Source organism: Giraffa tippelskirchi, chromosome 9 (assembly GCF_054371585.1).
Source record: "Giraffa tippelskirchi isolate mGirTip1 chromosome 9, T2T-mGirTip1v1.2.pri, whole genome shotgun sequence".
In the NCBI taxonomy this organism is placed as follows: Eukaryota; Metazoa; Chordata; class Mammalia; order Artiodactyla; family Giraffidae; genus Giraffa; species Giraffa tippelskirchi.
This window is the reverse complement of record NC_137283.1, coordinates 57,055,348-57,078,888: the sequence shown is the minus strand read 5'-3', so window position 1 is coordinate 57,078,888 and position 23,541 is coordinate 57,055,348. Positions and strand designations below refer to the sequence as shown.

At 46.0% G+C, this 23,541-nt stretch overlaps 1 long non-coding RNA gene across 1 annotated transcript; it reads right to left on the bottom strand.

The window, feature by feature from the left end:
- Positions 1–9,637: 9,637 nt before the first annotated feature.
- Positions 9,638–15,538, bottom strand: LOC145520321 (uncharacterized). Its single transcript, XR_014064404.1, has 2 exons — positions 15,010–15,538; positions 9,638–11,058 (listed from the first exon to the last, which is right to left on the bottom strand). It is a non-coding gene; the product is annotated as an uncharacterized LOC145520321 (long non-coding RNA).
- Positions 15,539–23,541: the final 8,003 nt, after the last annotated feature.

Sequence of the window (23,541 nt, the reverse complement as noted above, 5' to 3'; positions counted from 1 at the left end):
CCCCAGAGATGTGCGTTGTTGGGTTAAGACCATGACATACAGATAAGTTATGTTGAGTAAAATACAAATAAATATAAAATACCTTTTTATGTTATGATATTAATTCTATAGAATTATATACCAAGGGCAATTTTTATAACATCTTATTTTTACCATGAGAATCATGGGTTGTGACCCCAACTCTGAGTATGAGGTCGTATATAATTGTGGGGGTTTTATTGCTTTTAAACAGTAATGTACAGTTTTTGGATAATTGCTAAATCCTTTGTAGAAACACAGGGTATGGGGAAGTACAGGAGAAATTAGAAAAATCTGAGTTAAGGTTTGTAGATTGAACCAATACCAATGTTATCCTGGTTGTGGTATTCTCTCTCTCTCTTTTTTTTTTTTTTTAATTAATTTTGCTAGTTTAAAAAAAAAATTTAGATATAATCCACATGCCTTAAAATTCATTCTTTGGGGACTTCCGTGGTGGTCCAGTGGCCAAGACCCCCAGCTCCCAATGCAGGGGGCCCAGATTTGATCCCTGATCGGGGAACTAGATCCCACGTGCTGAAGCTAGGAATTCGCACACTGCAACTAAAAGATCCTGCATGCTGCAGTGAAGATGGAAGATCCCGCGGGCTGCTGCTAAGAGCCGCGCAGCCAAATAAATAAACCTAAACATTTTTTTAAAAGCAATTCACTCTTTTGTGAGTGTACAATTTGGTGGTTTGTAATATATTTTAAAAAATTGTGCCTCCATTGCCACTAATTCCAGAACATTCTCACCATCCCTAAAAGAAATCGATCTCCATTAACAGTCATTCTCCATTTCTCATGCCCTTCCCCCGAACCATTACCCTCCTTTCTTTCTCTGTGGATTTGCATGTCTGGCTATTTCATGTAATAGAATCATACAACATGTGGCCTTTTGTATGTCTGGCTTCTTAGCATAATGTTTTCAAGGTTCATGTCATAGCATGAATCAATATTTCATTTTTTTATTGCTGAATAATATTCCATTTAGGGACACACACACACATACACACATTTTGTTTGTTTAACTTTTACCAGTTAGTGAACCCTTGAGTTGTTTGCACTTTTTGGCTCTTCAATAATGCTGCTGTGAAGGTTTGTGTTCAAGTCTTTGTGTGACATGTGTTTCCATTTCTCTTGAGTACAAATGCTGTGGAATGGTAACTGTAACATTTTCCCTAACTGCCTGATTTCCAAAGCATCTGCTCCCCCTGTATTTTCCCACCAGCAATGTATTAAAGGTTTCAATTTCTCCATCCTCACTAACAGTATCTTTTTTATTAATAGTCATCTTAGTGAATATGAAGTGATATCTCATTGTGGTTTTCATTTGCATTTCCCTGATGGTTAATGATGTTGAGCATCACTTCAGGTACTTTTGGCTGTTTGTACATCTTCTTTGAAAAAATGTCTATTCAAATACCTTGTTCATTTTTAAGTTGAGTTATTTATCTTTTTGTCATAGACTTATAATTTCTTTATAACCCTAGCCAGACCCTGATCAGGTATATGATTGACAAATACTTTCTTTCATTCCATGGGTTGTCTTTTCACTGTCTTTACAGTGTACTTGGAAGCACAAAAACTTTTTACTGTGATGAGATGCAGTTTTTTCGTTTGTTGCTGTTGCTTACGTTTTTACTGTCTTTTTCTTATATATAAGAAATCATTGCTTGATCCAAGGTCATGAAGATTTACCCATATGTGGTCTTTTAAGAATTTTATAGTTTCACCTCTTACCGTTAGGTCTCTGGCCCATTTTGAGCTAGCTTGTGTGTAAGGTATACGGTTGGGGTCTGACCTCATTCTTTTGCATGCAGCCATCCAGTTGTCCCAACACCATTTGTTGAAGATCGTTCTTTCTCCCACTGACTTGTGTTGACACTTTTGTCACAAAACAATTGACCATAAATATATGGATTTATTTCTGGACTCTCATTTCTATTCCATTGATCTTAGTTTTGCAAGATCTTACCATTGGGGGAAATTGGGCAAAGGGTATGAAAGATCTTTCTGTATTATTTCTTACAACTACTAATGAGCATACAATTATCTTAATAAAAATTTACTTTAAAAAGGCAGATAGTATTTAATGATACCTTCTCACCACCACCACCACCCTGACACCATACCCCACCCCCAATAAAATAACTGTTTTGTGTTAAGGATTTCTCCAGCCTTCCTCTGTGGTCCCTGTTCTTTACCGCTAGGTGGCACCAACTCTCTCTTTTTTCAGAAGCTACCGCAGGAAGAGGCTGTGCCAGGACTTCTTGCCAAGAGCAGGGCCCCTTGCCAGGCCCTGGCTGCCACCATCATGATTCAGGGCAGAGTCCTGGCCACCCTGACTGTGCCAAGACAACAGGGAGACTCAAGGCTGCCTTTGCTTTAGGGGCTGCTTGTAGCCTTCTAAGATGAGTTCTCCCCACGTCTCCTGCTCAGGCTTTGAGAACATTCCTTCACTCACTCATTTGTTGTTGTTGTTCAGTCGGTCACTCATGTCCAACTCTTTGCAACCCCTTGGACTGCAGCACACCAGGCTTCCCTGTCCTTGACTATATCCCGGAGTTTGCTCAAACTCCTCATGTCCACCCACAATTACATGATGCTTATAAACACAGCCAGTACTTATCCAGGTAAGTCATTGTTAGTAATAAAAATTGGACCTTTGGGGAATTTCCTGACAGTCCAGTGGTTAAGACTTGGCAAAATCACTGCTGAGGGCCCAGGTTAGAGATACCAAGGAAACATGTCATGCAAAGATGGGCTCAATAAAGGTATGGACCTAACAGAAGCAGAAGATATTAAGAAGAAATGGCAAGAATACACAGAAGAACTGTACAAAAAAGATATTCATGACCCAGATAATCACAATGCTGTGATCACTCACCTAGAGCCAGACATCCTGGAATGTAAAGTCAAGTGGGCCTTAGGAAGCATCACTACAAACAAAGCTAGTGGAGGTGATGAAATTCCAGTTGAGCTATTTCAAATCCTGAAAGATGATGCTGTGAAAGTGCTGCACTCAATATGTCAGCAAATTTGGAAAACTCAGCAGTGGCTACAGGACTGGAAAAGGTCAGTTTTCATTCCAATCCCAAAGAAAGGCAATGCCAAAGAATGCTCAAACTACCACACAATTGCACATCTCACACGCTGGTAAAGTAATGCTCAAAATTCTCCAAGCCAGGCTTCAGCAATACATGAACCGTGAACTTTCAGATGTTCAAGCTGGTTTTAGAAAAGGCAGAGGAACCAGAGATCAAATTGCCAACATCCACTGGATCATCGAGAAAGCAAGAGAGTTCCAGAAAAACATCTATTTCTGCTTTATTGACTATGACAAAGCCTTTGACTGTGTGGATCACAATAAACTGTGGAAAATCCTGAAAGAGATGGGCATACCAGACCACCTGACCTGCCTCTTGAGAAACCTGTATGCAGGTCAGGAAGCAACAGTTAGAACTGGACGTGGAACAACAGACTGGTTCCAAATAGGAAAAGGAGTATGTTAAGGCCGTATGTATATTGTCACTCTGCTTATTTAACTTATATGCAGAGTACATCATGAGAAACGCTGGGCTGGAGGAAGCACAAGCTGGAATCAAGATTGCCGGGAGAAATATCAATAACCTCACATATGCAGATGACACCACCCTTATGGCAGAAAGTGAAGAACTAAAGGGCCTCTTGATGAAAGTGAAAGAGGAGAGTGAAAAAGTTGGCTTAAAGCTCAACATTCAGAAAACTAAGATCATGGCATCTGGTCCCATCACTTCATGGCAAATAGATGGGGAAACAATGGAAACAGTGGCTGACTTTATTTTTCTGGGCTCCAAAATCACTGCAGATGGTGATTGCAGCCGTGAAATTAAAAGACACTTACTTCTTGGAAGGAAAGTTATGACCAACCTAGACAGCAGATTAAAAAGCAGAGACATCACTTTGTCAACAAAGGTCCATCTAGTCAAGGCTATGGTTTTTCCAGTGGTCATGTATGGATGTGAGAGTTGGACTGTGAAGAAAGCTGAGTACCGAAGAATTGATGCTTTTGAACTGTGGTGTTGAAGAAGACTCTTGAGAGTCCCTGGGACTTCAAGGAGATCCAACCAGTCCATCCTAAAGGAAATCAGTCCTGGGTGTTCACTGAAAGGACTGATGTTGAAGCTGAAACTCCAATACTTTGGCCACCTGATGCAAAGAGCTGACTTATTTGAAAAGACCCTGATGCTAGGAAAGATTGAGGGCAGGAGGAGAAGGGGACGACAGAAGATGAGATGGTTGGATGGCATCACCGACTCAATGGATGTGGGTTTGGGTGGACTCCAGGAGTTGGTGATGGACAGGGAGGCCTGGTGTGCTGTGGTTCATGGGGTCGCAAAGAGTCGGACACAACTGAGCAACTAAAGTGAACTGAACTCACACAAAAGTCACCCCACAACTTAGCTGCCTAAAATAACACAATTTAATGAGATACCAGCTCATGTCCTTAGGATGACCAGAATCAAAAGATCAAAACAGCTAGCATTGGTGAGGATGTGGAGAAATTGGAACCCTTGTGCTCCTTTGGTGGAAATATGAGAAGGAAGACGTGCAGAGGCTCCCCCAAATTCAGTACAGAATTGCCACATAAGCCAGCAATTCCACCTCTAGGGCACACCCAGAAGAAGGGAAAGCAGGGTCTCAAAGAGATGTTTGGAGATCGGTCAAATCCTTGTCCATTGCGTTGGTGATGCCATCCAGCCATCTCATCTTCTGTCGTTCCCTTCTCCTCCTGCCCTCAATCTTTCCCAGCGTCAGGCAATATTACTCAGCTTTAAAACGGAGGAAATTCTGATACACCCTACCAGTTGGATGAGCCTGGAGGACCTCGCACTCACTGAAATGAAGCAGTCACAAAGGACGGCTACTGTCTGATTCCACGTCCATAGGCACCTAAAGCCATCACAGTCACCGAGACACAAAGTGGGATGGGAGTTTCAGGGTCTGGGGAGAGGCGGGAGGGAGTTACTGTTCAGTGTTTGTAGGATTCCAGTTGCAAAAAGGAGACATCCCAGGCAACTGTCATATAGCACTGTGCCAGTAGTTACCAGTGCTGAACAGGACACTTCAGATAGCTAAGATGGTCCATTTTATGCTACGTACTTTTTACCACAATAAATTTTTAAAAAAAAATCCCTTTCTTATCTCACAATTTCTGTGCCTAGGAATCTGGACCTAGCTCAGCCGGTCCTCTGCGTCAGGGTCTCTGACGAGGCTGCACAGGGGCAGGGGTCTCATCTGAAGGCTGAGGAAAGGTCTTTATTGCCAGGATTCAGTCCCTCGTCTGCCGTTGGCTCGAGAGTGTCCATCATTTGTGGGCTTTGGCCAGAGGCTGCCCTTGGCCCCTTGCCACACGGACCTCTCCATGCGTCGACACATTTCTTCAGCGTGTGCACACCGGAGGGCAATACCGCAAGATGGCTAGTGAGGTGGAAGTCCGAATGTTTGTAACCCGACTACAGGTGTGATGTTACCTCGCCTTTGTCATACCCTACTAGGGAGGATCAAGTAATCAGGGCCAGCCCACATGCAGAGGGTTTGCACAGCGGCCGATCCGGCCAACCCCGCGCCTCTGTTCATCATTCGTGCGTTCGTGCTAAGTCGCTTCAGTCCTGTTGGACTCTGTGACCTCATGGACTTGTAGCCCACCAGGCTCCTCTGTGCGTGGGATTCTCCAGGCAAGAATACTGGAGTGGGTTGCCTTGCCATGCCCTTCTCCAGGGGATCTTCCCAACCCAGGGATCCTACCCGCATCTCCTAGTCACCTGCACTGGCGGGCTGGTTCTTTACCATTATCGCCACCCTGGAAGCCCTGCCTCTGTCCACGGTACCACCCAGTTGTGTCACCTAGAGACCGAGATCCAGCCTTGATTCCTTCCTTCCCCTTCTCCATATCCAGGCCCTCTGCAGGCTTCTCATTCTTTCCAGCAAATACACCCAGAGATCCTGTTTATGGGCCAGACTGCATGCCTGGCTTCTGGCTCAGCAGTAACCCAGACAGGCTCCCTGCCCTCCTCAGGCCCCAGGCTTGTCAAGGCAGTAGTTTTAAACTTGTTTCCTTAGCTGTAAAGTTAATTTAACACAGAATTGTGTAAATGATCACCAAGTGAGCTAATATGAAGTCATACGCTTTGAGCAGCGTCTTAGCACACAGTAAAGGCCAACAAGTCTTAGCTGTGATTGTCAGAGAAAGTGGGGAAACTTGTAAATGACAGCAGAGGAGGATGCCATGGAAGAGGACAATGAGGGGGGCCTCCTCTCCCTAGGCAGGCAGGGCAGGCTTCTCTGAGGAGCACGTCTCACATGAAACTGGAGGGACGAGAGGCGACTGGCAGGCCAGCACCCAGGCGAGCACGAGCAGTGCGGGGGCAAAGGTGGCGCTGGGGTGGGCTCAGGCGGGCCAGGTGGACAGAGGAAAGAGGGCCCTCGCAGATAGATTTCGGAAGCAGACTTGGGTAAAGAATCTACCTGCTAGTGCAGGAGACACAAGATACTCGGGTTCAACCCCTGGGAAGGGAAGATCCCCTGGAGGAGGAAATGGCAACCCACTCCAGTATTGCTGTCTGGAGAATCCCATGGACAGAGGAGCCTGGCAGGCTGCAAACCATGGGGTTGCACAGAGTTGGACACGAGTGAGCGACTGAGCGCACACACTTGGGCGTGGGGGGTGAAGCAAGGGGAAGGAAGGGACCAGAGGATGCTATGTTTCTGGCTCTGATTAGCTCAGTTGGTAAAAAATCCGCCTGCAATGCGGGAGACCTGGTTTGATGCCTGGGTCGGGAAGATCCGCTGGAGAAGGGATCGTCTACCCGCTCCAGTATTCTGGCCTGGAGAATTCCTTGGACTGTATAGTCCGTGAGGTCGCAGAGTCGGACACTACTGAGCGACTTTCACTTTCACTTTTCACCACTGCCATGTGGAAGCCAGGACACCCTGATTTGGGGAAGGGGAGGGGAGCGAGATGCCCAGTGAAGATGCCAACAGCTCCTTGCCATGTGGTTGGTGAATCAACCCTGTCCCTCCTCCCCACTAGCGCCCTGTCTCCCTGGGCTCCTGCGGTCACCTCCACCTTGTTTTGCTCCTGGTCTTCCTGTATCTGTAGTAGAGTGGCCTCACCCACAGCAACCTTCTCCAGTCCCTCCCTGGCATGCAAGTGGTTGCCTAGTCTAAGAGATCAGAGATCAGTAGATGCCTATTGACACAGGGAGCCAGGAGGGGCCCCAGCAGCCCTACTCCAGCTCCTTGTCAAGCAGTCTTCCTGTGTCCACATCTCTCACCCTGCTCCGTCCTTACAAGAGGCAGTCCGTGGTGCATGGTGACAGGGGCCAGGGCCTTGGAGTCAAGTGGAACCTGCATCCAGTTCAGATACATTACTTAAGTTTTGGGGCCCGAGATACTTTGTGGAAAAAACGTTTCCTGTTTAATTGGTGTGTTGGAGGTCTCCAGGACTATCCTCAGCTTCAGTGACTTGGTAGAAGGACTCATAATTCAGGAAAGCTGTTCAACTCATGGTTACAGTTCCCTTCTAGTAGAAGAAGAGAGATTAAAATCAGGAAAGGAAAAAGTATACAGAACCGAGCGCAGGAGCTACCAGGTGTGAATGTCTGGCTGTCCTAACCACAGGAGACCTGCAGACAGTGCTTAGTTCTCCCAGCAACCGTGTGTGACAGCACACACGATGTGTGGCCAACCAGGGACTCCCATCCAGTCCCCAGCGTTCAGGGTCTGTGTGGAAGGGCAGTCTCGTAAGCAGAGTGCTCCCCCACGGCTGACCGCAGATACACGGTCTCCATTGCATGCATGCATGCTAAATCACTTCAGTCATGTACGACTCTTTGCGACATGGACTGTGGCCCATCAGGCTCCTCTGTCTGTGGAATTCTCCAGGCAAGAATACTGGAGTGGGTTGCTGTGCCTTCTCCAGGGGATCTTCTCGAACCAGGGATTGAACCCAGGTCTCCTGCATCTCCTGCATTGCAGGCGGATTCTTTGTCACTGAGCCACCATGGTCTCCATTACCATCCTCCAACCGCGGCCCCAGGCAGTAAAAATAGGCATTTACCATACATCACATGGTTAGCATCAGCTGTCTGGGGTGGCCCCAGGCCCTGGGTACACAAAGGCACTCTTACCTTGTGGGACATTGCAAGGGTTTGCATGTTACCTCCCAGGAGCCAGTCGGGCCAGTCCTTGCTGTGGAATGTGCAGGGTTTGGACCTCCCAAGCGTGCTGAGTTCTCCCTTTACTGCACACTTGATCTGAACATTTAACACGTGTACCAGCCAGGGTCCAGCCAGGAAAACTGAAACCACTGTGGGTATTTAGAACAGACAGAATTTAATACAAGGAGGTTGTCTCACAGGTGATTGAAGAGCTGGAAAGGGGCGCAGGAGGCAGGGAGCCCAGGGACCAGTGGCAGCAACCGCAGGCCTCTGCCGCCGGGAGGAGGGGTGATGTGGCTGAGCCGGGAGACTGACCCAGGCCTGGGGCTGCCTGGTGTGCCCTGGGGCATGGAGGGAGAGCTGTCGGCTCGCACCCTACCCCAGCAGAGGGAGAGAGGGAAAAGAACCCGGGTTCTCTCTGCTCCCACCTGCCCTGCTCCCACTGGAACCTCCCAGGGCGGGGGCTCCCCAGGAAATGACTCAGACTCCATTTACTCAGGGCCTGTTTCAAGGTGCCTGACAGTGCACCAGCCACGGTCACCCCCCCACCCCGTGTGGCCCTGCCCAAGAGCTGCCCTGCAAGCAGATACCGCCTCTGCTTTATAGGGATGACCGCGATGAGGGGCAGATAAAGAAACAGTCTGTCGGGGGAGACACAGCCCAGGGGTGGAGGAAAGGAGGCAGGGCTGCAGGGAAGGCAGAGAGATTATGCAAAAGCCTTCCTGGCCAGGAAGCGTTGGGAGCCAGCAGAGGTGGGGACTGCGAGGTGCTCCTTCAGCACACTCTGGATCTAGCCAGGAATTCCCTGCCTGAGCCCCACTTCCTGTCTCAGTCCAGCTGTCCCCACCCACATCGCCCCCTGGGAAGGCCTGGGTTCGTTCACAGCAGAAATTGTTTGCACTGAATCTTTTGTTTCCCCCTCATGCTTGACTCGTGGCTACGGTTTGTTTTGTCTCTCAAAGACCTGCTTGATTCAGTTTTTCATGCCGTTTCCACGCTGCTGATGGGCACGTCGGCCTGGGGCTTACTCACGCACAGGCAGTTCATCACTCGCGCTCAGAATCCAGGAACCAGGACGCTCCCATAAATGGGTTTAAACCCGGTGCTGGAGCCCAGCAGCTCCACGCCTTTGCCTGGCCTCAGGGATCAGAAAGCCCTTCCGTTCCCTCTTCCCACACTTGGCTTCGCACCCTGGCCAACTAGCCTGTGCTCCAAGATAAGAAGTGCAGACAAAGGCGTGCTCTCTTTCCCCCAAGCCCCATGTTCAAAAACTGTGTCTCACGATGGTTGGTTTTTTAGGTGTGACAATGCTGTGGTGGTTGGGTAGGAGAACTGAAACTACCTCCAAATCTTTGAGGAAAACACACACACACACACACACATTCACATATAAAATGAATATGGCAACTTAACAATTATTTGATCTTTTTAGTCTGTGTATTTGACTTTTCTAATAATAAAAAGAATTCTTCTTCCTTCCTTAAAAATTTTAATGTATTCATTTTTAACTGTAAAATTAATTGACTTTTTTTTTGCTTTCAAACCACCAATAATAACTTCTAATCTGAGATAAACTGTGTCGTCACTTTGGATTTACTTAATTCCTTCCAAGAGGGAAAAATAAGGGAAAAAATAAGGCTTTCTACTTAAACATAGGTTTAAGGCAGTATAGAGCAGGGTTTGTCTCTTGTCTTTTACGACATGAATGAACGTCGAGGTTAGGCAGACCTACCCTGTTCTCTCGCTCTCTCTCGTGGAGAGCAGCTGGTGCCAAGGGAAGGGTCCAGGACGGAAGGCCCAGGGAGAGGGCGGTGACCCGGCTGCAGCATCTGCAGGAGGCTCACCCCTGCAGGCCCAGCTGCCGCAGCCCTGCACAAGCTTTGTGGTCGGGAACAAGGCGTGGGATGGACCCACTGACACCTCTGGCATGACCTTAAAATCATGGGGAAAATGACCGGCACCCTCTCCATCACACACATAAGTGGCACAGAGATTAGCATGGAGAGTTCAATAAACTTCTCAACAAACTATTGACTAACTTGTGTGGGATGCGGGGCAAAGTGCAAAAGCAAAGCTAACCATGTTGCAGCCCTTTGCCACCTCTGTTTCTGAGTTGTGGACTCACACAGCCATCCAAAATAGAAAGTAAACTGGTGTTTCAGCTACCTATTGCTGAAGTCAGTATGTCAAGCTTATTTAAAACGTGACTTCATGTTTCCCCTGGCTCTGCACTCTGGGCTGGGCTCAGCTGGGTGGTTCTTCCTCGCTACCAGGTGTCTCCTGAGGTGGAAGGTTCCAAAGAGCATCTTCACTCAGACTTCTGGGGCTTCAGCTGAGGTGGCTGGAACAGGGGGAGGACTGGAACACTTGTGCCTCCATGGCATCACAGTAGCTGGACCTCTTTACAGAGTAACTCAGGACTTCAAGAGACAGTATCCTAAGAGGACAGACCCCAGCATTCAAATGTTTATCAAGGCTCTGTGCCCAGCACACCTGCTACCATCCCATTGGCCAAAGCAAGTTATGTGTCCAATTCCAGAATTTACATGTGAGGAAGAGGGCTGGTGGTCAGTGGAGACCATCATGGATGCATGGACCCACCATAACCAGGAAAAGCCCTGCATACAGCAGTAAATAAACTGCCATGGATCACACAGGATGAAGCTCTCCTTTCAGTTAGGAAGACGCCATGAAGGATCTCAATCCTTTATTCATTTAACAAGTATTTCTTGAGAGTGCAGATGCTGGGGATTTGGTGTGGACAAGACAGGTGGGATCTTGCTTCTGAGGGCTATCCAATAGTCCATGTACAGATAAGACAGTTTCAGATGATGACAAGCTGTGCAAAGAAAACGAAACAGCATAACAGGGCAGAGAGTCAGTAGGGGTTGAAGGTGGGTACATTAGATACAGGGATCGGGAGAGGCCTTCCTTGAAGCAGGAAGCTTAGCTGAGACTTAAACGAGAGGGCACCGACCTCGTGGAGATCCAGTTGCAAATGTTCTAGGAGGACGGAACCAAGGGCGGAGGAAGGGCACAGGAATGCACCTTGACCAAGTCTCAGTTTGACGTGTTTCAGGGACAGTGAAAGACTAGGGCATCTGGAGTATCGGAGAAAGGAGGAAAGGTCGGAGGGAGCAGGACGGGCCTCACTGCACTGCTGAATGCGCCCGGAAGTATGTAGTTCCTTGCCCATCGTCCTGCCCCTTCCCAGACCTCCGCTGCACTTCCAGAACCATTCTGAGAAGCTGTCAAGATCTGGGGGCTGCCAAAAGGTCGGGGGACAGGGGTCAGAGGAAGTTAAAAAATATTGTAGTGTTGGAGGCTAACTCCCCTGAGCCGGACATTGGGAGGCAGTGCACAAACCTCCCACGGCCACCATCTTACACACAGACAAGCCATCTTGACACAGACTCCAGGGCGCTGTTGCCCATTTCTAATTATAACCAACATTTGTTTTCACATACATCATCCCACGTAATCCCCTCGTCCAGCCAGGGAGAGTCCGTCCAAGGAAGCAAACATTTGAGCAACCTTCATGCTAAATCTTGTGCTGAGCGGCCCTGAGCATCTGGTTAACCTTCCCCCAAGCCTGTGCAGGTTTTACTTCTTATCTCCATCTCTCTGTGGAAGATGTAGGCTCAGCCACGCAGGAAACAGCAGCACTGCAATTCCAGCCTGAGTCCTTTGATACCGAGTCACAGGCTTCACCCCCTGCAGCTCCTGCCGGCTCCTTAGTAGGGCCTGCCCTGGGCAGGTAGCCAGGTTGCGCATTCTCCCAGAGCTCCATCTCCATACAAGGGCCTCGATGAGCAGGAGATGAGAAGAAGGATTGAAAGAAAATGCTTATCGTATTACTTTGAATTTTGTCTCCCGTTATCAAACCAGTACACCTGGAGTACACCGTGAGCAGATAGGTATATATAGAGGGAATATTACACAATGTGTATAAAAATTTCCCTGTGTATTTACCTTACTTTTTCAAATGAACAATTGGATCTATTATTTTCAATTTAGATGTTGTTTACTAGAAACGGTTGCTAGAGATTAAAGAAAAAAAATACTCAGCATCTTATTTGAAAATGTAACTAATATATCATTTTAAAATAACTTTTTCCAAAATATCCTGGCAGTGCAGTGGTTAGGACACAGTGCTTTCACTGCCAGGCCCCAGGTCAGTCCCTGGATAGGGAACTAAGATCCCACAAGCTGTGCAGCACAGTCGAAAAACAAACAAAGTCATCCTTTTTCCTGACTTTAAAATACGTCTATACTTTCCAAAAAGGAAATACATGTATCTCCATCTATATATATATACACACACATATAGTTACTTTTATATATATATATATAATTCTGTAGTCCCCTTTAGAATAGCACTATTAAAAATGCAATGTGTGTGTTTTGAAAGTGTTAATTATCTAAACATTTAAAATATATCACAATTTGGAACCCTGACTTGATATTCTTTCCTCTTAGAAGATTAGAAGTGGCTAGAGCCTCTCGCAATCCGAGAGGCCCCTGGTCCAGTTGATTTGAACCATATCAAGTCTAGGATTGAGTTTGTTTTTTGAATTGCAGGGCAAGTGACCTGCTTGGGTCATGTTCAATCTGCAGTCTGTGTTTAGACATGGCACAAACATCCCCAGAGAACTCGGAGGAGACTGCCAGGGAAGGCCTGGCCCTCCTTCCCGGAATAAACTGCTTCGACCAGCTCCACACGTCCCAGCGACTCCCTGCCGTAGGCGGGGCTGGAACCCAGCGGGAATGACCCTCACTGAGAGGGAATACGGATCACGGCCTCCCCGCCCCCCCATTTGCTTTCCAAAGGTCAGCAGCTTGCGATAATGTGTTTTAGGGATGACCCAATCAGCTAGTATTTAAAAGACGTTTATAATTGGAAAAAGAAGATAGAGCCTCTGGCAACTAGGAAAACACAGAATAAAAGTTTTCCCTGGACTCTTTTTTTTTTTTAATTCATTTTTAGTAAAGAACAATTGATTTTGAAACTAACAATGTTGTGTTAGTTTCAGGTGTACAATAAAGTGATTGAGCTACACATACATAAATCTGTTTTTTTTCAGATTCTTTTCTCTTATAGATTATTACAAGATATTGAATAGAGTTCCCTGTGCTGCACAGTAGGTCTTTGTTGGTTATCCGTTTTATATATAGTGAGGATGTGTTAATCCCAAAGTCCTAATTTATCCCTCTCTCCACTTTCCCCTTTAGCAACCATACATTGGTTTTCTATGTCTGTGGGTCTATTTCTGTTTTGTACATAAATTCATTTGTACTGTTATTTTGGGGGGGTGGTTACACAAATACGTGATGTCATAGGCTATTTGTCCTTGTCTGACTTACTTCACTTAGTGTGATCTTCTCTAAGCCCATCAATGTCGCTGCAAGTGGCTTTCCCCTACTCTTTATTTGCAGTTTTTGCAGTAATAGTAAAGGAAATAGAAATTAGAAACCTCAGACATCTCAGCCTTCTTCTTTCTAGTCCTTGTCCATACAGGGGTTCATGTTGACAAAGCTGATAACATTTGTGTTATCTTTTCACCTAATGTCAACAATTCCATAAAGAGTACGTTGCTTCTCAGAGAGGAAGGGTGACTTTTTATTCTTAGGTATTGTAATATTACATACAGTTTGGGGAAGGAGAAAAAAATTATTCATAAACCTGCCATCCTTACTGAACCACTTTAATTTTTGCATTTTCTATCTATGCTTTGCTCACTGCATCTGTATTTTGCATATTTTACATAATAGAACTATTCTGGTTATTGCCCACAAGCATTCACAGGTTTATAAAAAAAAGAATGTGTACTCCTACACTCTACAAAACTCTTAAAAACCTGTTTTGAGTGAGTTCTCCTTACAAATCCTTATCCACATGCATATTTCATTTTTTCCACTAGTAATAAAAGCTCGAATTCTATTTATTATTTTTATCCTATTTTATATTATAAAACGCTTAGTGATTCTTTATACTCTTTATTACTTTTTTCTTAAACTTTGTTTAAGACTTGAAAGAATTACAAAAGTAATTCATGCTGATTTGTTACAACTGAAATAACTCAAAATTTTGTGAAAGGAAAATCATATGTGCCCTATGCCCTACTCCAATCCCATCCCCTGAAGTAATAAATGCTAACAGCCTAGTGTGCTCAACGCATATTTTTCCTCTGTCTTTCAGCTATACATACCATATTTAAAAATATACGCTTTATTTTTTTACGAAAATGGAATACTATGCATATATCTTGACAACTTGCCTTTTTTTTTAAACCATAGCATGCATATTCCTCAAGACCAAAAGATACTAATTTAACTTATTCTTTTAGGTGGGTTTATTTTATGATAAGGATGTATTGTAATTTATTCATTTATTTTCCTGATGATAAATATTTCTATCATCCATAATTTTTTTATCTCTAAAAAATGTTGCAATAAAACATCCATCGGCATATATTCTTCTATATGGGTACTTTTATATCTGTAGGCCTGCTATTACAAAATGGGATTTGCAAGATCAAAAAAACATACATATTTGTATTTTAAAAATTTTAAATCAGCTTTTTGCAGCCATCATGGTCATGCGCTCAAATGCTACCATTTAACTGTAAGAGTCAATGAGGTTTGATGAGTATAGTCACCAGTTTCACCATCAACAAAACCCAGGTACAAAACTTTCCATCCCCTGAAAAGGTCCCTCTTGCACCTCTGCAGGAGCGCCTCCCTCCACCCACTGCCCAGGAGGGTTTCCCCTTCCTGGGACTTCACGTACCTGGGATCTGCCTGCGTGTCTCGCCCAGGTCTGGCTTGTTCACTTGGCCCAACATCCTGGGCGTTCATCCACCTCATAGCTCATGTCAGAAGTTTCTTCCTTTTTGCTGTCAAGTGTGGTTTTCAGAGAACTAAGTTCCTTTCCAGAGAAGTCACAGCTGGCCACATTCCTACCAGCAATGAACAGGAATGTCTTTTTCTCTGAATCTCTACAGGCACTGGGCGTTATTCTTTTCAGTTTTTGCCAATTCCTCAGATGAAAATGAGGCTCTTGTTGCTGCCTTGAGTTTGCATTTCCTTGAGTGCCGAGACTGTGCTTCTTTTTTTCCATGTTTTTATTTGTTTATGGCTGTGCTGGGGCCTCACTGCAGTGAGGAGGGCTCTTCTCTAGTTGCGGTGAGCAGGGGCTTCTCTCCAGTTACAGCGTGTGAGCGTCTCTCTCGTTGCGGAGCACGGGCTCTGGGGCACCCACACTGCGGTCATGGTGACACATGGGCTCAGCAGTAGTGGCTCTCAGCCTGTAGAGCACAGGCTCAATAGTGGTGGCCCCGGGCCTTAGTCGTTCCGCAGCACGTGGGATCTTCCCAGATCAGGGATGTGACCTGTGTCTCCTGCATTGGCAGGAGGTTTCTTTACCACTGAGCCACCAGGGAAGCTCTGGGGTTGTGCTTCTTGCATTTTCTCTTTTATGGATTGTCTGTCAGACCATTGACTCATTTTTCTATTGGATTTTAATTTGTACCAACTCTTTGTTTACTAAAGATCCTAACCTTTGTTGTAGATAGTATCATTTTTTTCCTGCTCTATCCTTTGTCTTCTAACCTTTAAAGTGTTTTTTGTCTTAAAACTTAGAATGTCAAGTAGTCAAATACGCATATCTTTGCTTTTATAGCTTCTGGATTCCCTGATAAGCATAATATCTATATACTGTCGTATTCTATTCCTTCACTTAAGATGTAAGCATTTCTCGCGTATTCGTGAGTGTTTAGTCACTTCAGTCATGTCCAACTCTTTGCGACCCTGTGGACTGGAGCCCACCAGACTCCTCTGTCCATGAGATTTCCCAGGCAAGAATACTGGTGTGGGTTGTCATGCCCTCCTGCAGGGGACTTTCCTAACTCAGGGATTGAACCTGCATCTCCTGCAGCTCCTGTATTGCAGGCAGATTCTTGACCACTGAGCCACCGGGAAAGCCCTTCTCATGTATTACCGTCTTCACAACTGTAACTGTTAAGGTGGCACTATGTCACACCCAGAGATAGCCCATAAAGTAATTAAAATTATTCTTCTCTTAGATACTTGATTTAACGATGAATTAATAATTATTAATTTAATGACTTTCAATAATTTCCTGAGAGTAATGTCCTAGGTTTTGAATGTATTTTGTAACTTTTATTTTTGGCTGCTCTGCATAGCTTTTGTGATCCTAGTTCCCTGATTAGGGATCGAACCCAAGCCCTTGACAGTGAAAATGCAGAATCCTAACCACTGGACTGCCAGGGAATTCTCTATTATGTGATTTTAAAAATATGTCAGTAATCTAGAGAAATACTCCAGGCCAGAATACTGGAGCGGGTAGCCTTTCCCTTCTCCAGTAGGTCTTCCCGACCCAGGAATCAAAGCGGGGTCTCCTGCATTGCAGGCGGATTCTTTACCAACTGAGATATCAGGGAAGCCCAATAGAGAAATACCGGCACAGCATCTTGAATGATTTTATTATTTGAGTGTAAATCGGGTCCAGTGATAGACCTAGAGGTCCAAGGTATGACACATCAGCCCCGTGTGTGACTAGAAGCCCTGCTTCCTGGTTTGTGTCAGAACAAAACCCCAAACGATGTTACCTGCTCTGTGCACCCCCACACCTCATCTGAGGGTCCTGTCTCTCCCCTCTCCCTACTCCCACGTCCTCTTTACAGCTGCCTAAAGAAGCTTGGAGCTGAGCAGTGGAGCCACGACTGGGTCCCAGCTCTGACCTGACTGGGAGCCTGGTCCTCCGGCCGCATCTGTGAATAATGTTTGTACAGCACAGATCCCTTCCCAGTTTACGAAGGCACTTTCTCAGCCTTTGATGTCGGAACCCCTCCCTGCTTTTCTCAGCCCAGTGAATGCCTTCTCATTCTTCAAGATGCAGGGAAACATCTCCTCCAAGCCGTGTCCCCTCACTCTCTCGGGATGGTCTTAGCACTCACACTGTTTAGTCCCTCCTTTACATCGTCTCCCTGACTGCAGCCAGCCTCTGCCCACCACTGCGGGTTTCCCTGGAGGAGGGCAGAAGTGCCTTTGCAGGTTGAGCCTGGGGATGGGTCCAGTGGCAAGGTGACATTAATGAGGGGGCAGGATGGAGATGCGCGATGGAGCTGGGAAGGCTGGCGGGGGCTGGGCTACCGAGACCCTTGCTTGCCAGGCAACAGGCTGGGCATTGTCTCCTGGTCAGTGTGGAGCCAGTGGAGGGCTAGAATGTGACTCGACTTGGGTGAGTGGTGGCCATCTGCAGGCTGGTGACAGTGAGGGCCTAGCGGAGGCAGTTGAGATGAAAGAAGAGGAAGGGGCTGAATTCCAGAGAAAAACCGGAGTTTGTAACAGTAAGTCTTGGCCACTTGGTGCCCAGGTGGCTGCACCCACTCAGCCCCCAGCTTGTTTAGGCAGCTGTAAAGAGGATGTGGAAGTGGGGAGAGGGGAGAGACTGGACCCCTAGATGACATATGGGGATGCACAGAGGGGGCACCATTGTTTGGGGTTTTTTCTGCCACAAACCAGGTAGCAGGGGTTCTAGGCACACCCGGGGCTGATGTGTCATACCTTGAACCGCTGCTATTCAGGAATGCCTGGATTGATTTCTCCCCTGAGGACTTCCCCAGCCAGCCCAGTGGGGTGTACATGCAGTTTGGGGGTGGACATGGCAGCAGGGTCAGCGGTTGAGAGGAGGTGCAGGCTCTGGGGCTGGTCTGCCTGGGCTGATGAGTGACCCACCACTCGGTGTCTCAGTGCTTTTCAGCTTCCAAGTGAGACGATCGTTGTGTTCTGCCGTGTGAAGGAGTAAGGGCTGAGGAAGGCAGAGTGCTGGGCACAGAGGCGCTCCCGATAACTATAAACTATCACGGCTATCAGGATACTGCAGGTTAGCCCAGGGAGGGGGGCGCTCGCGTTGGCCTGGAGCACCCCTAAGAGTCAGAGAAGAGCGGGGAGGCAGGGCGCCCGCCCGTGAGGCACTGGCGCAGAGAGCCAGGGGCTTGCCTGTAGGCGGAGGAGAGGACGCCGCAAACTCACAACCTGGGAATCTTGTCTCTTCTCCTTTGTGGCCAGCTCCCAAATATTCATTAAATGAATGAATGCTTCCAAAATATTTTTAAAATATTTGGAAAATTTTTTTGATTCTTTAAAAATTTAAAAAATTTTTGTCCAATTTTTAAAAGGTTACTTTGCATTTACAATTATTACAAACTATTGGCTATATCCCTCGTGTTTATAGTACATCCTTGAGCCTGTCTTACACCCAACAGTTACCTCTCACTCCCCCTATATTGCCCCTCCTCCAGATTGTTTGTTTAAAAACACATGTTGCAAAATTTCCTACATTCATTAAAGAAACTTTAGACAATAGACATCGTCAAAGCTATTTAGTGAACTGAGTTATAGTCATACCACTTACTATGACAGCATTGATATAGAAACTTGGGCCTTTTCATATTCCTTATATTTGTCATAAAATTATTCAACCTAACACACAGGACTGGAAAAGGTCAGTTTTCATTTCAATCCCAAAGAAAGGCAATACCAAAGAATGCTCAAACTACTGCACAATTGCACTCATCTCACACGCTAGTAAAGTAATGCTCAAAATTCTCCAAGCCAGGCTTCAGCAATACGTGAACTGTGAACTTCCAGATGTTCAAGCTGATTTTAGAAAAGGCAGAGGAACCAGAGATCAAATTGCCAACATCTGCTGGATCATCGAAAAAGCAAGAGAGTTCCAGAAAAACATCTATTTCTGCTTTATTGACTATGCCAAAGTCTTTGACTGTGTGGAACACTAATACATTATGGAAAATTCTGAAAGAGATGGGAATACCAGACCACCTGACCTGCCTCTTGAGAAACCTGTATGCAGGTCTGGAAGCAACAGTTAGAACTGGACATGGAACAACAGACTGGTTCCAAATAGGAAAAGGAGTACGTCAAGGCTGTATTTTGTCACCCTGCTTATTTAACTTGTATGCAGAGTACATCATGAGAAACGCTGGGCTGGAAGAAACACAAGCTGGAATCAAGACTGCCGGGAGAAATATCAATAACCTCAGATATGCAGATGACACCACCCTTATGGCAGAAATCGAAGAGGAACTAAAAAGCCTCTTGATGAAAGTGAAAGAGGAGAGTGAAAAAGTTGGCTCAAAGCTCAACATTCAGAAAACTAAGATACGGCATCTGGTCCCATCACTTCATGGGAAATAGATGGGGAAACAGTGGAAACACTGTCAGACTTTATATTTTTGGGCTCCAAAATCACTGCAGATGGTGATTGCAGCCATGAAATTAAAAGACGTGTACTTCTTGGAAGGAAAGTTATGATCAACCTAGGAAAGGAAGGAAGGAAAGTCGCTCAGTCGTGTCCAACTCTTTGCGACCCCGTGGACTGTAGCCTGCCAGGCTCCTCCGTCCATGGGATTCTCCAGGCAAGAACACTGGAGTGGTTTGCCATTTCCTTCTCCAGGGGATCTTCCCGACCCAGGGATCGAACCCAGGTCTCCCGCATTGGAGGCAGACACTTTAACCTCTGAGCCACCAGGGAAGTCCCATGATCAACCTAGATAGCATGTTAAAAAGCAGAGACATCACTTTGTCAACAAAGGTCCATCTAGTCAAGGCTGTGGTTTTTCCAGTGGTCATGTATGGATGTGAGAGTTGGACTGTGAAGAAAGCTGAGCACCGAAGAATTGACGCTTTTGAACTGTGGTGTTGGAGAAGACTCTTGAGAGTCCCTTGAACTGCAAGGAGATCCAACCAGTCCATCCTAAAGAAGACCAGTCCTGGGTGTTCATTGGAAGGACTGATGTTGAAGCTGAAACTCCAATACTTTGGCCACCTGATGCAAAGAGCTGACTCACTGGAAAAGACCCTGATGCTGGGAAAGATTGAGAGCAGGAGGAGAAGGGGATGACAGAGGATGAGATGGCTGGATGGCATCACTGACTCGATGGACATGAGTTTGGCTAAAATCTGGGAGTTGGTGATGGACAGGGAGGCCTGGCGTGCTGCAGTCCATGGTGTCGCAAAGAGTTGGACACGACTGAGCGACTAAACTGAACTGAACACAAGATTGTCTGATATGCAAGTATGTAATCTTCCCAAGCTTCCTGTTACACAGATTTCTGTGGGGTAGGCGCAGAGGCCCTCCCTGATCCTGTAACTTCTAGGTGTTGTCACATTAGGGGGCCCCCCCAGCTGCCCAGGCCTTTGACCACTGTGGGGTGGACCCAGGCCAAGGCCTCCCCCACCTCCAGAGCTGGAGCCTGGAGGACAGCCTGCCGCCCTGCTGCTTTGGCACAGATGCCACCACCCGGGGCTCTCACGCTGCGTGCAGCTGTGATGTGAGGGCTCCGTGAACATGAGCAGCCCCTAGCACGTCGGTCCTAGGGATGACGGCACTCATCTGGCTCTGCGGAGGGTCTTAGGGACATGCAAACAGCAACAGTGGATTCACCCTTGGATAAGGCAGCCCCCCATGGTCTAGTAATTGCTAAGATCCTGTGCCCTATGAGACTTCCCTGGGGGTCCAGTGGCTGACTCTGGGCTCCCGATTCAGGGGTGCCCAGGTTCAATCCCTGGTCAGGGACCGAGATCCCACATGCCACAAGTAAAAGATCATGCACATTGCAAGTAAGAGCTGGTGCAGCCAATAAATACGTGTTGAGAAAAGAGCCTGTGCCTGGTTCATGCACAGACCCATTCGACACATATTAGCCAAAAGGAAGAAAAGCACAGTGTCTCATAATCCCACCACTGCATTCTGTAGAGGTTATGTGTGTTGGGTCTGTATGTATATGTTGTTACGTCTTACAGATATGTGCAAAGACACGTTTTGAAAAAAGTTAAAACTATAGCAATAAAAATGAGATAAAACTACACATATTGTTATATACCTTATTTTTTACTTAAACATAAATTAATGGATATATTTCTGGGCTTGTCATTTATTAATTAGGTGGTTTTGAACAAGTTACTTCACTCCCTGTGCTTCAGTATTCTCATCTATAAACAACATGTATTTTATCACAGGCAGTTATAATGTGAGGGTTAAATGAGGTAATACACATGGAGTGCATAATTAGGGTTCAGTAAATGTTAGTTACTGTTCAATTCAGTCGCTCAGTCGTGTCCAACTCTTTGTGACCCCATGGACTGCAGCACTCCAGGCTTCCCTGTCCATCACCAAATCCTGGAGCTTACTCAAACTCATGTCCATTGACTCAGTGATGCCATCCAACCATCTCATCCTTTGTCGTCACTTTCTCCTCCCGCCTTCCATCTTTCCCAACATCAGGGTCTTTTCCAGTGAGTCAGTTCTTTGCATCAGGTGGCCAAAGTATTGGAGTTTCAGCTCCAGCTGAAACTATTACTAGTTACTATTATTAAGTGATTAAACATTCTTCCTCAAAAGTTTAAATGGCTGTATAGAAAGCATTCCATTGTGTTGATAACACTGTGTCCGTGTTTTAGTCACTCAGTCGTGTCCAACTCTTTTCGACCCCATGGGCTGTAGCCCGCCAGGCTCCTTTGTTCTTGGGGATTCTCCAGGCAAGAATACTGGAGTGGGTTGCCATGCGCTTCTCCAGGGTTCTTCCAAAACAGGGATTGAATCCAGGTCTCTCACATTGCAAGTGGATTCTTTTCTGTTTGAGCTACCCGGGAAGCTTTTATTGATGACACTGACATCTCTTAAATAAATATATAGGTTTATATAATATGTAAATATACTTGTGTGTTATTTATATTATACATTATATATGTGGTAAATATCTGGCATATGAATTGATATAATAGCATATGTGTATACTGATGTATGTTTCCACGTATGCTATTATATCAGTATATATGTACATTATATATATTTAAATATATATAAAACCTATTCCTTAAGACATGTAGATTGTTTCTTCTTTTTCAATGTTGTAAACAATAACCTCAGTCTTATTTGGGCTGCTGTAACTACCTGGCTGGTTTAAACAACAGGCTTTTGTTTCTCATAGTTCTGGAGGCTGACAACCCAAGATCAAGGTTCTGGCAGAGCTGGTAACTGGTGAGGGTCCACTTCCTGGTTTGCAGACAGCTCTCCTCTCATTGTGCTCTCAAATAGCAGAAAAGGAACATGCTCACTCTCTGACCTCTCCTTATAAGGGCACTAATCCTCCTTAAGAGGGCTCCACCCTTCTGAGCTAATTACCTTCTAAAGGTTCCACAGCCCAATACTATTAGTATCACATTGCTGATTAGAGTTTCAATATGAATTTTGAGAGGACACAAACATTCAGTCTGTAACAACTATCTTCACTGAACATGCTTATAAGTAAATAGTTGTGCACATCATGGAATATTTCATTAGGATAAATACCTAATGTATTTATCTCAGGCTCTGTTGCCCCGGGGCATGTGGGATCTTAGTTCCCCCACCAGGAATCAAACCTGCTTTTCCTGCATTGCAAGGTGGCTTCTTAACCACTGGACCCCCACGGAAGTCCCAACTTCACCCACTTCTGAATGCTTCACAGAGGGGCGATGTAGAGCATCTCTGATTGGGAGACACGCCGTGCTGTGGCAGGGAGTTGTGCTGACTCCGCCTCCTCGCTGTGTAGTGTTCCACTGCCATACCTGTTTTGTTGACTCCTCCTAGTTGCTTCTACATTCAACGATGCATTACAACACCCAGATTCTATTCCAATATCTCAGGCTTATGTTTGTAGGCTAAGAGTAGAAAGAACAACTGCTATTACCTCTGGATAGTTTCTCTAGGAAAATCCTAATACTGTAATGAACACTGAAATGAACAGCCTCAAAACTCTTAACTTGGGTGCATTAAATTTTTTTTCATTTATGTCTCAAAAAACCTTAAAGGCTGCCCCAGGTGCCCTGATGAGAATAAAATCATCAACTGAAAATGTCAGGAAAACGTTCTCCTTTGAAGAAGGTTGCTTCTGTCTTGCTGTGTTTTGTGCCCGAGTTTAGTCCCCATAGCCTGGAACTGAAAACAGTCTTGGAGATCCCAGTCCGGCCCTCTGATTTTATAGACGAGAAAACATTGAGACACAATGGTTGGTCCATGGTCACTCTGTTAGCTGGTGGCAGAGGAGACCCAGAACCTCTGTCCTCTTGATGCCCAGTCCAGTGGCCTTTCTGTGTCCCAAGCCATGACCTTGGCCAGCCCTGCCTCTGCTCACTTTCCTACCTCTCTGAGTTCATAAGATTACCAAGCAGACAACCCAGTGAGAGCCCAGATGACTCAGAGCTGATGCCTTGGAAGGGACAGGGTGGGGCAGTA